This window comes from Equus przewalskii, chromosome 25 (genome assembly GCF_037783145.1).
Source record: "Equus przewalskii isolate Varuska chromosome 25, EquPr2, whole genome shotgun sequence".
In the NCBI taxonomy this organism is placed as follows: domain Eukaryota; kingdom Metazoa; phylum Chordata; class Mammalia; order Perissodactyla; family Equidae; genus Equus; species Equus przewalskii.
In genome coordinates this window covers 26106960-26117196 of record NC_091855.1, presented here as the reverse complement: position 1 = coordinate 26117196, position 10237 = coordinate 26106960, and the positions used below count along the sequence as shown (strand labels likewise).

Here is a 10237-nt window from a genome sequence, read left to right as displayed (position 1 = left end):
TACATGATTTTAGGAAAAGAATGGAAAGTAAAAATCTATCTAAACTTTTACTTTGTTGTGGGATGCAGTATATTTTCATTTAACTACATTCAAATTGATTTTATAAAGACTTTTTAAACTCTAACTTTCTACCAAACTTCTAGAATGATTCACAATCATCTCTGGGAAGTGCTACACAGCTGTTAAAAGAAAGCCAAACTGTGGCACAGTGGACAAGACTGTCACTAGAAATGGGAAAATTCCTAAAACTCTGATGCTCAAGAGAGATGAGGATTACAAAACACCCGCTTAACTTGTTGGTGATTGCGGCAGGCAAGAGAGAATTTAACAATGTTGGCAAAGCAGCTCAGTGGCACTCTGCCTGAACTCAGCTCTGTGCATCATGCATCCAGAGATCGTTCTTTGTTTAAGCAGGCCTGACTCTCTGGAGTTACTTTTGCCCTTTCTAGTTTTCTCCTAAGGCCACGTTGACAGAAAATTCCTTCCCCAAATGAAGGCAGCTACCAAGCATGCATATAACCTAAAATTCAATTAAAATCTTTTTTAAGTTGAAAAAGAAAAGAAAACATACTAATATAGTAATCCCAGAGACTCTACCTTAATGAGCATGCCAATTGTGACCAAGTTGAAACTGTCATGGGAATCATAATTCGGAGTTTCCTGCTCCATTTAAATTCTCCAGGGCCACATTGTCTTAAAGATTTTTCTTATATTGAAATTCCATCTTTCCAGAAAGTAAAGGACAATCCACCTTTAAAAAAATATGGAATGTTTCAAGAATTTGCATGTCATCCTTGCACAGGGGCCATGCTACTCTTCTCTGTATTGTTCCAATTTTAGCACATGTACCGCCTAAGTGAGCACAGAACAATCTACCTTTATATTCAAAGTAAATCAAATTTAAGAGAAGAACAATTAAAGGGTGACCTTGAATACATCATTTCATCCTTCTGAATCTCATCAATGAAGTGAAGCTTTTTGGATCTCTTACTACCTTGCCAACACTATCATTGTGTGATTCTGTTGTACAGATGCTACTCAGCAATTGAAGATTATATAAATCACGAAGGAGTGAGAAAGGACCACAAAGGAAAGGCAATTAGAAGCATACATCTCAGATCTCTTTCAAAGTGTTAGCCAACAGGTTTATTTCCTTGACCTATTGCATTCTTAGCTGTTAACATCTAATACTACTTCTTTCACAGGATTTTAAAAATAAAAACATTTTTAAGTGATCCAAACTCTAAAGGATGGCTTGAAGCTAAGAAGATAAAAACTGATGGTGAATAAAAGTTGAGGATGACTATTCATTGAAGAACGTGGTCTCTATGATTATTTTAGATCATACTCTGAAACCATTTTTCCTAACGTTCTTATTTCAAGATATGGCCCATTCCAGGCTTTATCCTGACATAACAACCTATGTTTTACAGAATCCTTAATTAGTGAGGTGAAGTCCTATGACATAATATGAGGTTTTAATGACACAGAATGTACAGGTAAAAGCCATTTTCAATGACAAGGAAGGAAATCCAGTCTGTTTTTTTTTCTAGTTATTGGTCATATTTTAATTAGTATATATTTTTTCCTCATTCTTGAAAATAACTTTTGTCCTATGTAAAGATCTACCAACAACATAAAAATAAGAAGAAGGAAGAGAAGGAGAAGAAGAAGAAAAAGAAGAAGAATGGAAAAGAAAAGAAGGAAAGGGTACAGAATTGAGGAGTCAATATGAGGTTGTGGGAATGAGGAGCAATGAAAACTCCACTGACCTAGCTTTGCACTAATTAGCTTTGTGCTTGATCTTGAATAAATCAGCGAATTTCTCTGAACCTTGATATTTTATCTAGAAAGATTTGACTGGATTATTAATGAATAGGTATGGTGTTTACCATTCCTTCCAACTCAAACATGTTATGACTATAGTGACTAGAAAATAGTCACAATTTGAACACCAAAATGGAAATATGGAATAATTCAAAGTCCCAAATTGTAATCTTTTCAAGATCAAGAAAAGTCTTGGTGGATTTTGAGGGGAGAATAATTGGTTGCTTGCTTGTTTTGAGTCTGCTGTTAACATTCTTCTTTCTCTCCGCTCTGTCAGCTCAAGGGGATACATTTTACCCTTAGCACCCCTCCTAAATTCTGAATTCACAATATGTCAGAATATCATTAAAGTTGTCTTATTCCTTTCTCTAGGGACTCAGAAACAATTATTCAAATGTTTGCCACTTACACTGAACTGAAAGCAGCTCTTAAAGAGTTGAAGGAGTTAGTATAAAGCTTCAGTCAGTGATCCTAGATGGAGGGGTGATAGGAGTCATTGAAATGTAGACAGCAGAGAGAGCGTTTACAAAGCACTTAGAGAGTCTAAGATGAAAAGAATTATATTACTGCCAATGAGTATTATTCCATAAAAATTCTCTTTGTGACTGATGAGAAGGAGCTCAAATCTTCAAATAAAACATTTAATTCACACCTGACAGCGATTTTCAGAGTATGGAACAAGCAATGTTAGTAATTCCATTCTTAGCCCAGGGAAAAACTGTGCAGCAGAATAGAGTGGCAATAAAATAAATGTCTGTGGCTCTTGAAAAAGAAAAACTCTGAAGAGAAAGACCCTCTGGCAAAAAGAGTAAACCCCATGTGCTGGCCTGAATTCCTCTAACTTTCAATTAGCAGGGTATGGGGATTACAATGCTCCTGTTGTTTCTGCACTGGTCTAAACTCACACACTAGCGCACGCACATAGTTGACCCTTGGCATTTGTGGATTCAGCATTTGTGCTGTTTGTCATTCACAAGCAACTTCAAAATGTCTTTAATTTGTGGTTGTCATTTTGCTGAAAATTCAGTGTGAATAAAGCTGGGGGGGCTGGTTTTCAGAAATGAGTCAGTTAATGATCAAACTCAGTAAGTACTTCTCAGTGTGACTTCACTATTCTCTACTTCTCTTTTTGCTTGCGTTAATTTCAATGAAGCAATATTCAAAATGTCCCCCCCAAATGAGGAAAAACTATAAGCAAAGGATGGATTCATAAATATGAGCTTTCAGGGACCTATATGTTGGGACTGAGGCTGGACAATAACACCCCTTATGCCGCCATGTGTAACCAATTGAAAAACAGACGGTATAAGCAGATGAAGTATCAAAATATCTTTGGGCACCAATAAAATGGATTAGAGAATGCAATTTGGCCTGTTGCCACATTTAGAATTTCCACTATTTTCCTCCTAGAATTAAGCATGCCCACCCAGTCATAGCAGAGTACTAACAACAGTAGGCCTCTGTTCTCAACACCTTACTGCAGTAAGAGAAGGAAAACATGCATGTCCTGAAATCAGGATATTCTGATTCTCTCTGAAAAGAGAGAAAGGGATTAGGATGAAAGTTTATAAACCCTTTGCCTGATGTCACCAGTCAAGCATGCCTTTTCTTCCTGGAAAAGGAGTAAACTAAAAAGTAGAAAGTAGTGCTAGAAGTATTGCCCATGGAAGCATGTGGACACTTTGCTATCTGAATTCAAACCTGTTACACACTTCCATTTTGTTTCTGGGAGAACTCATTGAGCACGTGCGAATAATTATAACAAAAACAACAACAAAAAATAATATTCTGAATGAGTCAGGATAGGCCAGGCTATGCTGCAGTAATAACCAACCCTAAAAACTCAATGACATAAAACATCAAAAATTTTACTTCTTAATCACATTCCATGAGCACTGCTGATTGGCTAAGGACTAAAAACCAAGAGCAAAAAACAGATAATAAAAAGATAGGTATGGAAAATGTAGATGCTAGAAATAGTTTTACGTATGTGACCTAGATCAAGAAATTTTTGGAATACAGTTCTTTATGAGTCTCTTGAGATTCTACCTAGCTTTCAAGGAAAGTACTGATGCCTTTGTTCTAAACAAAGATATTTATGTAACAAACAACCTTGGGAGAGAGTGATTGTTTCCCCCTGTGGAGCAACAGGAAGGTTTGCTTACAGTATAATAAAGATAATGTCTCCTCCTCAGAGAAAAAGGGAAGATGTACTTGTAGCCCATTCTGAAATATTTGGGTTTACCAAGTTGGAGAACCTTAGCTGTGACATAAACCCACGGCATATGCAGTATCCAGCTAAACACCTCATCACCTCTGTGGCACCTAAGGAGCAAGGGAAAAAACGCAACCATGAAGTACAGGCATCTTGCTGTGCTGTGTCTAATAGTGTCATATTTCTCTGATCCAGGAGTTTTGTGTTGTCTGTCAGAATCCATGAAACTGTGGCATGCTACCTTGTTAACTTGCAAATGGAATAAAATCTTAGACCATTCCAAGTTCTTGAAAGAAATTAAACTATTAGATGGAAAATTTCAGCAAAAGCTGGAAACTATTATAAAATGGACATCTCAGAACTGGAACTACAGTAACTGAAACTAAGAACTCAATCAACAGGCTCAAGAGCAAATTAGATACAGTTAAAGAGCGAATTAGAGAACTAGAAGATAGATGAGAAGAAAATAGCTATATTGAAGTTTGATAGAAAAAAACATGAAAAATACAAATAGAACTGAAGTTCTCTGTATATCAATTCATAATTCTATTATTCTCTCCATCCTAAAAGTAACTATCTTTGAATTCAATGTTTATCATGCCCATATATGTCTTTATGCATTTATTATAAATGCATGTATATGTACGTGTATTTGTATGTGTATCAAACAACATAGAGCATTGCTTGTACTTTTAAAAACTTTGTATAAATGGAATTATAATGTGCTTACTTTTTTCTTAATATTTGAATCTTATAAAAAGCTCTTTTTACTAAGTCATTTCCACTGACTCCCCCTCTTATTTCATGTCACACAGCAAAATTTTCTCTTACATAATCAATGTGTCTTTTGCACGAAAATGTTATATTGTTTTGTGTTATTAATTATTCTACCAACTTTTCAGGCAGTTCCATATTTATTTCCTAACTACAGGCATAAAGCAAAAGCCTAGGCTAGAAAAAAAATTGATAGTCAAAGAATGCATTTAAAAAAAACACATTATGAAAAAAATTTAGATTCATTATCAGTACCTGACAGAACCTGGAGAAAGACATGACATTAAAGTATTCAGAAAGCCCTTTTCAAAAGTCATCAATTAGGGAGGCAGCCCAGTGGCCTAGTGGTTACATTCACGCTCTGCTTCAGCAGCTCAGGGTTTGCAGGTTTGGATCCCAGGCATGGACCTATACGCCATTCATCAAGCCATGTTGTGGCAGCAACCCAAATACAAAGTGGAGGAAGATTGGCACAGATGTTAACTCAGGGCCAATCTTCCTCAAGGAAAAAGAGGAAGATTGGTAACAGATGTTAGCTTTGGGCCAATCTTCCCCACCAAAAAAAAAGTCGTCAAGTATATAATTCATAAATTCCCAAAGGGAGATGAAAAAGGCATCAGTATGTCTGAAAACTAGTGGCAAAGTAGATAACATGAAACAATCCTCATTAGTTTATAGATCCCATGCCACAAGATGATGGTGTCCATTGCAGATCATAAAATGATGATAAGAAGTATTCAGTGAAAAGATCAAACTGTGATCAGATTGGATTTTCTCTGAATAAGTCACATGAAGTATTATAGAATGAGTAGGACAGCATTTCCATCCCTTTCAATCTTGAAAATACACAAATTTCTTCACTAGAATTTCTTACCAAAATAAAAATTGACATATGCCAACTTGAGGAAACTGAAGAAATAATGTCTAGAGTATATGGAATTTGAAAAATATCAATGACTGAAATAGGGAAAAAGATAATTATAGCATATGAAAAATTCATTTTATTATAGCCATTGAAATGAGGAAAGACTTGCTCTAGTAAAAATATTCAAAAGAAAGGTTTAATGTTAGATTCCTGAAACAAATTTTCCCGTAATGAAAAGTGGTGAAGGTCAAGACAGTATTTAATAGGGCACACATTGTAATAGGTATGTGAAGCGAAGGGTTTTGAATTATTTAAGTTTATTCAACTTAAGCCTATCCCAGAAAGCATGATTTGACGTCATGCAAGATGGTTCTTGGCTACTGAGACAAATGCAATGGAGCTGACCCCTTGAGGCTATCTGATAATTGCGCTCCCTCCAACTCCGCAGTTAGTCCTTTCTTGAGAAAAAGAGAAATTCAGAACATTAGGCAGAAATGTAAGCCTAACTTTTTTTTGTTTTGAGAAAGATTAGCCCTGAGCTAACTGCTGCCAATCCTCCTCTTTTTGCTGAGGAAGACTGGCCCTGAGCTAACATCCATGCCCATCTTCCTCTACTTTATATGTGGGATGCCTGCCACAGCATGGCTTTGGACAAGCAGTGCCATGTCCGCACCCGGGATCCGAACCAGTGAACCCCAGGCCACCGAAGCAGAACATGCGCACCTACCAGCTGTGCCACCAGGACAGTCCCGGAAGCCAAACTCTTAAGGCAGAGATATGCAGATCTTTTCCTCTTGGACCAGTCTTATAAAGGTAAGACTCCAATTTAAACAGTCCTCTGTGCTGGGTATTTTTCTCTCTGTCCCTCTAAATCCACTCTCTAGCCTCACCACCTGCACCTGTGCCCCAGGAAGCTAAATTTTATTGACTGTATCAATGGGCTTTCTTACCCTTTGGTTTGCTGTTGGGTTCAGCCAATTGGAATCACCTGCAGAAGATCAAAGGCCAAGAGGAGACTTATTCCCCTGACTCAGTGCTGCCAGGCTGTAGTTTAGCAGTATTCCCCTACTAGAAGTCACCACTTCTGCCAGCTGGCCTTCCCCTACAGCTATAGGTCTACCCTCCAGGTGTCAGTAATGGCTCCTTCCATGTGACCCTTCAGTGTACAGATGTGATGGCTTGTTATTGCTACAATAGGGGCGTGCATCACCATCCTCTGCTGCTTTCCTTTAACCTCACCTATGCCTATGCAAAAAGTCCCTTTACTAAGCTGTCCTCAATTACCCCATCTCTTCCTATCAGGACCTCAGCTAATTCACTCTATTTGAAGTCTCTTCACTAATGCCCCTCAAAGGCAATAAGGAGATCCACTGTAACAAATGAGGGGGAAGTGGAAATGGGAGGAAAAATTCCTAGGGCACAATTAATAAGGCTGGATTTGAGAAATAACAAGTCTCTTCATTTTTCCAGGGAAGATCTTCTCAATTTTGTGCCTCAGTTAATACCCTCTTTTGATTCTTTGGAGCATATGAACCCATAGTAGTTGATCTGCCCAGAAACCACATAGCCAGTCAGCTTTCCAAAGAGGCCAGGGCCTCTTTTTCATGAACCTGAGGAATTAGTAAACATACTTTACGGCCAATAAAACCTCACATACAGCTTGGGCAATAATAAGGTGAAAGTAGTTTCATAGTAAAGTTATGATTAGGTTTATCACATCTAATCATAACAGTCTCACCAGAGAGAAAAGTAAGCAAGTCTTCATTATGCACCACCACCTGCCGAAGCCAGAATTCTCTTAGGGAGAAAAAAGGCCAAGAAAGCAATAGCATGTTTTTGGAATACACAACTTTGCCCAAAGTATTTGGCCTAAAGTGGAACTCACCTGATAAGCAATCACTTGATGAGTTAGCTGAGGTGGATTTACCACAAAGCCAATGTAGCTAAAGCTTTGGGGCCCCTCACTTACATGAACCCCTTCTAAGACTTTGGGAGGAACCCCAACAGTATGCTCATATGGTCAGTGTGTGTTTTTAAAATTTGCCAGAATAAGAATTTTGATCATGATTGGTTAAGACTGTTATCATTTTGCACTCTGCTGTCTATGCCATCGGACTTCCAACTGTGTTGGGTGACATTCAAGTGTCTATGGGCTATGCAACAGTTCAGCTGAGGATGCATTTAGTTTTGATTTACGAGATACATGGTTCTCAGTCACTTCTGCATATAGTCACATTATTGCTAGTCCTCCTCTGGTAGGAATGGCGTCCAGGAATATTCCTGCTACCCACTGTGTCAACTCACCCTGCATCAGACACAAAAGCGTCAGGCCAAAGTGTTAGTTACCATGATGTGTTACCAACTTGCCAAGACCCATAGCATGAGGGGATTAGAGGAGAGACAAAGTTTAAAAAGTCTGGAGCTGGAAGCTAGTATGTGCAATAATGTGAACAATTTTACATGTCAGACATATAAAGTTATAAATAGATTCGGTTCTCCAAGAAGCCTAATCAAAACAGAAGTTCTCTCCTATCAGGAATAGACTCAATAGTACACAACATACAATTACAGACAACACACATTCTTTTCTTTTTTGATAGAAATCATGCAAAACATAAATTGAATAGAATTCTTATGGTTAAAGGGTACAAATCTGTAGCCATCCTATAGAAAAGTACATCTGTATTTTTATTATTATCGAGAATATGAAGTATCAATCAACCTCTCTAGAGGAAAGACTGAGTTATCCTTCTATTCTCTCAACAGAAAATACTATTACAAAATGTGAAGAAGCTGTCAAAATAGCATGCAGAAAAAACATATGAAAGACAAGTGGTAGGGTGCTAAATAATGTAAAAATCATCTTTCTATACTTTTTAACATTTGTGATTTTTTTTTAAATGTGTACTTTTTAAAAATGTGTACTTTGTTGTGATGTCTTTTTCCAGATATCCACTTTTATATCTAATTGTATATTCACAAATTTGTTTCTTTTTCTTAAAGAAGTTTCTGCCCGTATCGTAGAAGCTTCAGGGCCCATGAAAGCTGGATTTCCCTGCCAGCTGACCTCAAATGCAGTACATTCCAGATTCAAGTGCTAATTCCACGTACACAGAAGCAGGCACTACATAGGATGGAACATAAGGGGAGATCTCGGTGCTAGAAAGAACAACACATGTCACAGGTAGCGTGAGGATTTCTATCTGCAACTTTATCCAGAAGTTCATCCAGGAAGATTTCATCCAAGAAGTTCAAGAAGATCATCCAGGGCACGCTGTCATCCCGCAGGGAGCCACTGGAGCTGGACTTCAGAAAAACTGCTTTGAACCAGAAAGAAGTCAGATGATTTCTCTGTGCCTTAGTTTCTTCATGCTGAAAAGTTGCCTTCTGAGCAACTTTTTCTTTACTATCTACACAAAATGATTCAAGCTCATCCCCACCCCCACCCACTTACTGCGACTTCCCAGAGAGCTCTCCACCTCCTGGCTCCCCATCACTCCAAATATCTACTGCGCTGAGTTCTTGATTGCCCCACTTACATCTCACTTCCCACATCTGGAGTCCTCTCTCTTCCTCACTTAGCTAGGATATAGCCCCTCTTACTTTATTCTCTACAACAACACTTAGACAAAGATATTTTATGCAGCAGGTTTCTACCAAATATTTTGGTAGTGGAGAAAAATTATAACACAGTGCTTGACCAAACATTATTTTGAATGAACATCAGGCATCACGCTGTGCCTCAAAATTTATCAAACACGTCTTGCCTAGGAAATAGTTCCCCTAAGGCCATATATGTGCATAAGCTCCAAGCTTCCTCCTTGCTGGGGGTATTCTCTCTAGAACCTTTCTCTCATGTTCTCTTCAAGTTTCCTAAATCTTTTCTTAAACCAATTGACAATTGCAACATTCTTTTTACTTTATTACATAGGCCAATTTTAATCATTTTTGTCAAAATGGATCCCAAATTGAAAATGTCCTGGGGTGGGGGTGTGGCTATACTTCACAAAGAAATAGCTCTACTCCAGCATTTAAAAAAAAAAGAGGTCAATTCTCTCTCAAATAATTCATTCTGGTTTCTTCCCTGGCCAACCAATTCAAACAACATGTACTTTTTAGAGTAGAGAAATTTTTCCCAGTTTTCAGGTATTAGAAGTCCTTAAGAATTAAATGGAAAACTATTGTAAGAACTTTTGTAACTATTTAAGAACTATTGTAAGTACATTTTATACTAAGTAAGATATTATGAAGTGTACATACTTGGAATAACACTATCATTTATTACATTATTTCTAGGGGAAATGCTATTATTGCTACCTCCAGAGTTATCATTTTGAATTTCCCTTTTTCCTGCTATTAAATCAAGTCCTGTTACAGAAGTATGCAACAGATGTGCAGAAGGGAATCACAGAGAGAGAGGAAGAACGGATACAGCTATCCAGACCACTTTACAGGTCACCGTTAGGAAAACCCAGCTGTATTGCCATCCCAGGAGGGGCTGCATCCATTCTTCCAGTGAGGACAAAAAGTCCCACCTCACATATATCAATTGGCCT

At 37.8% G+C, this 10237-nt stretch overlaps 1 non-coding gene across 1 annotated transcript; it reads right to left on the bottom strand.

The window, feature by feature from the left end:
• Positions 1–757: 757 nt before the first annotated feature.
• LOC139079480 (U6 spliceosomal RNA) lies at positions 758–864 on the bottom strand. The gene has a single exon (XR_011533175.1). It is a non-coding gene; the product is annotated as a U6 spliceosomal RNA (small nuclear RNA).
• Between the last annotated feature and the right edge of the window lie 9373 nt (positions 865–10237).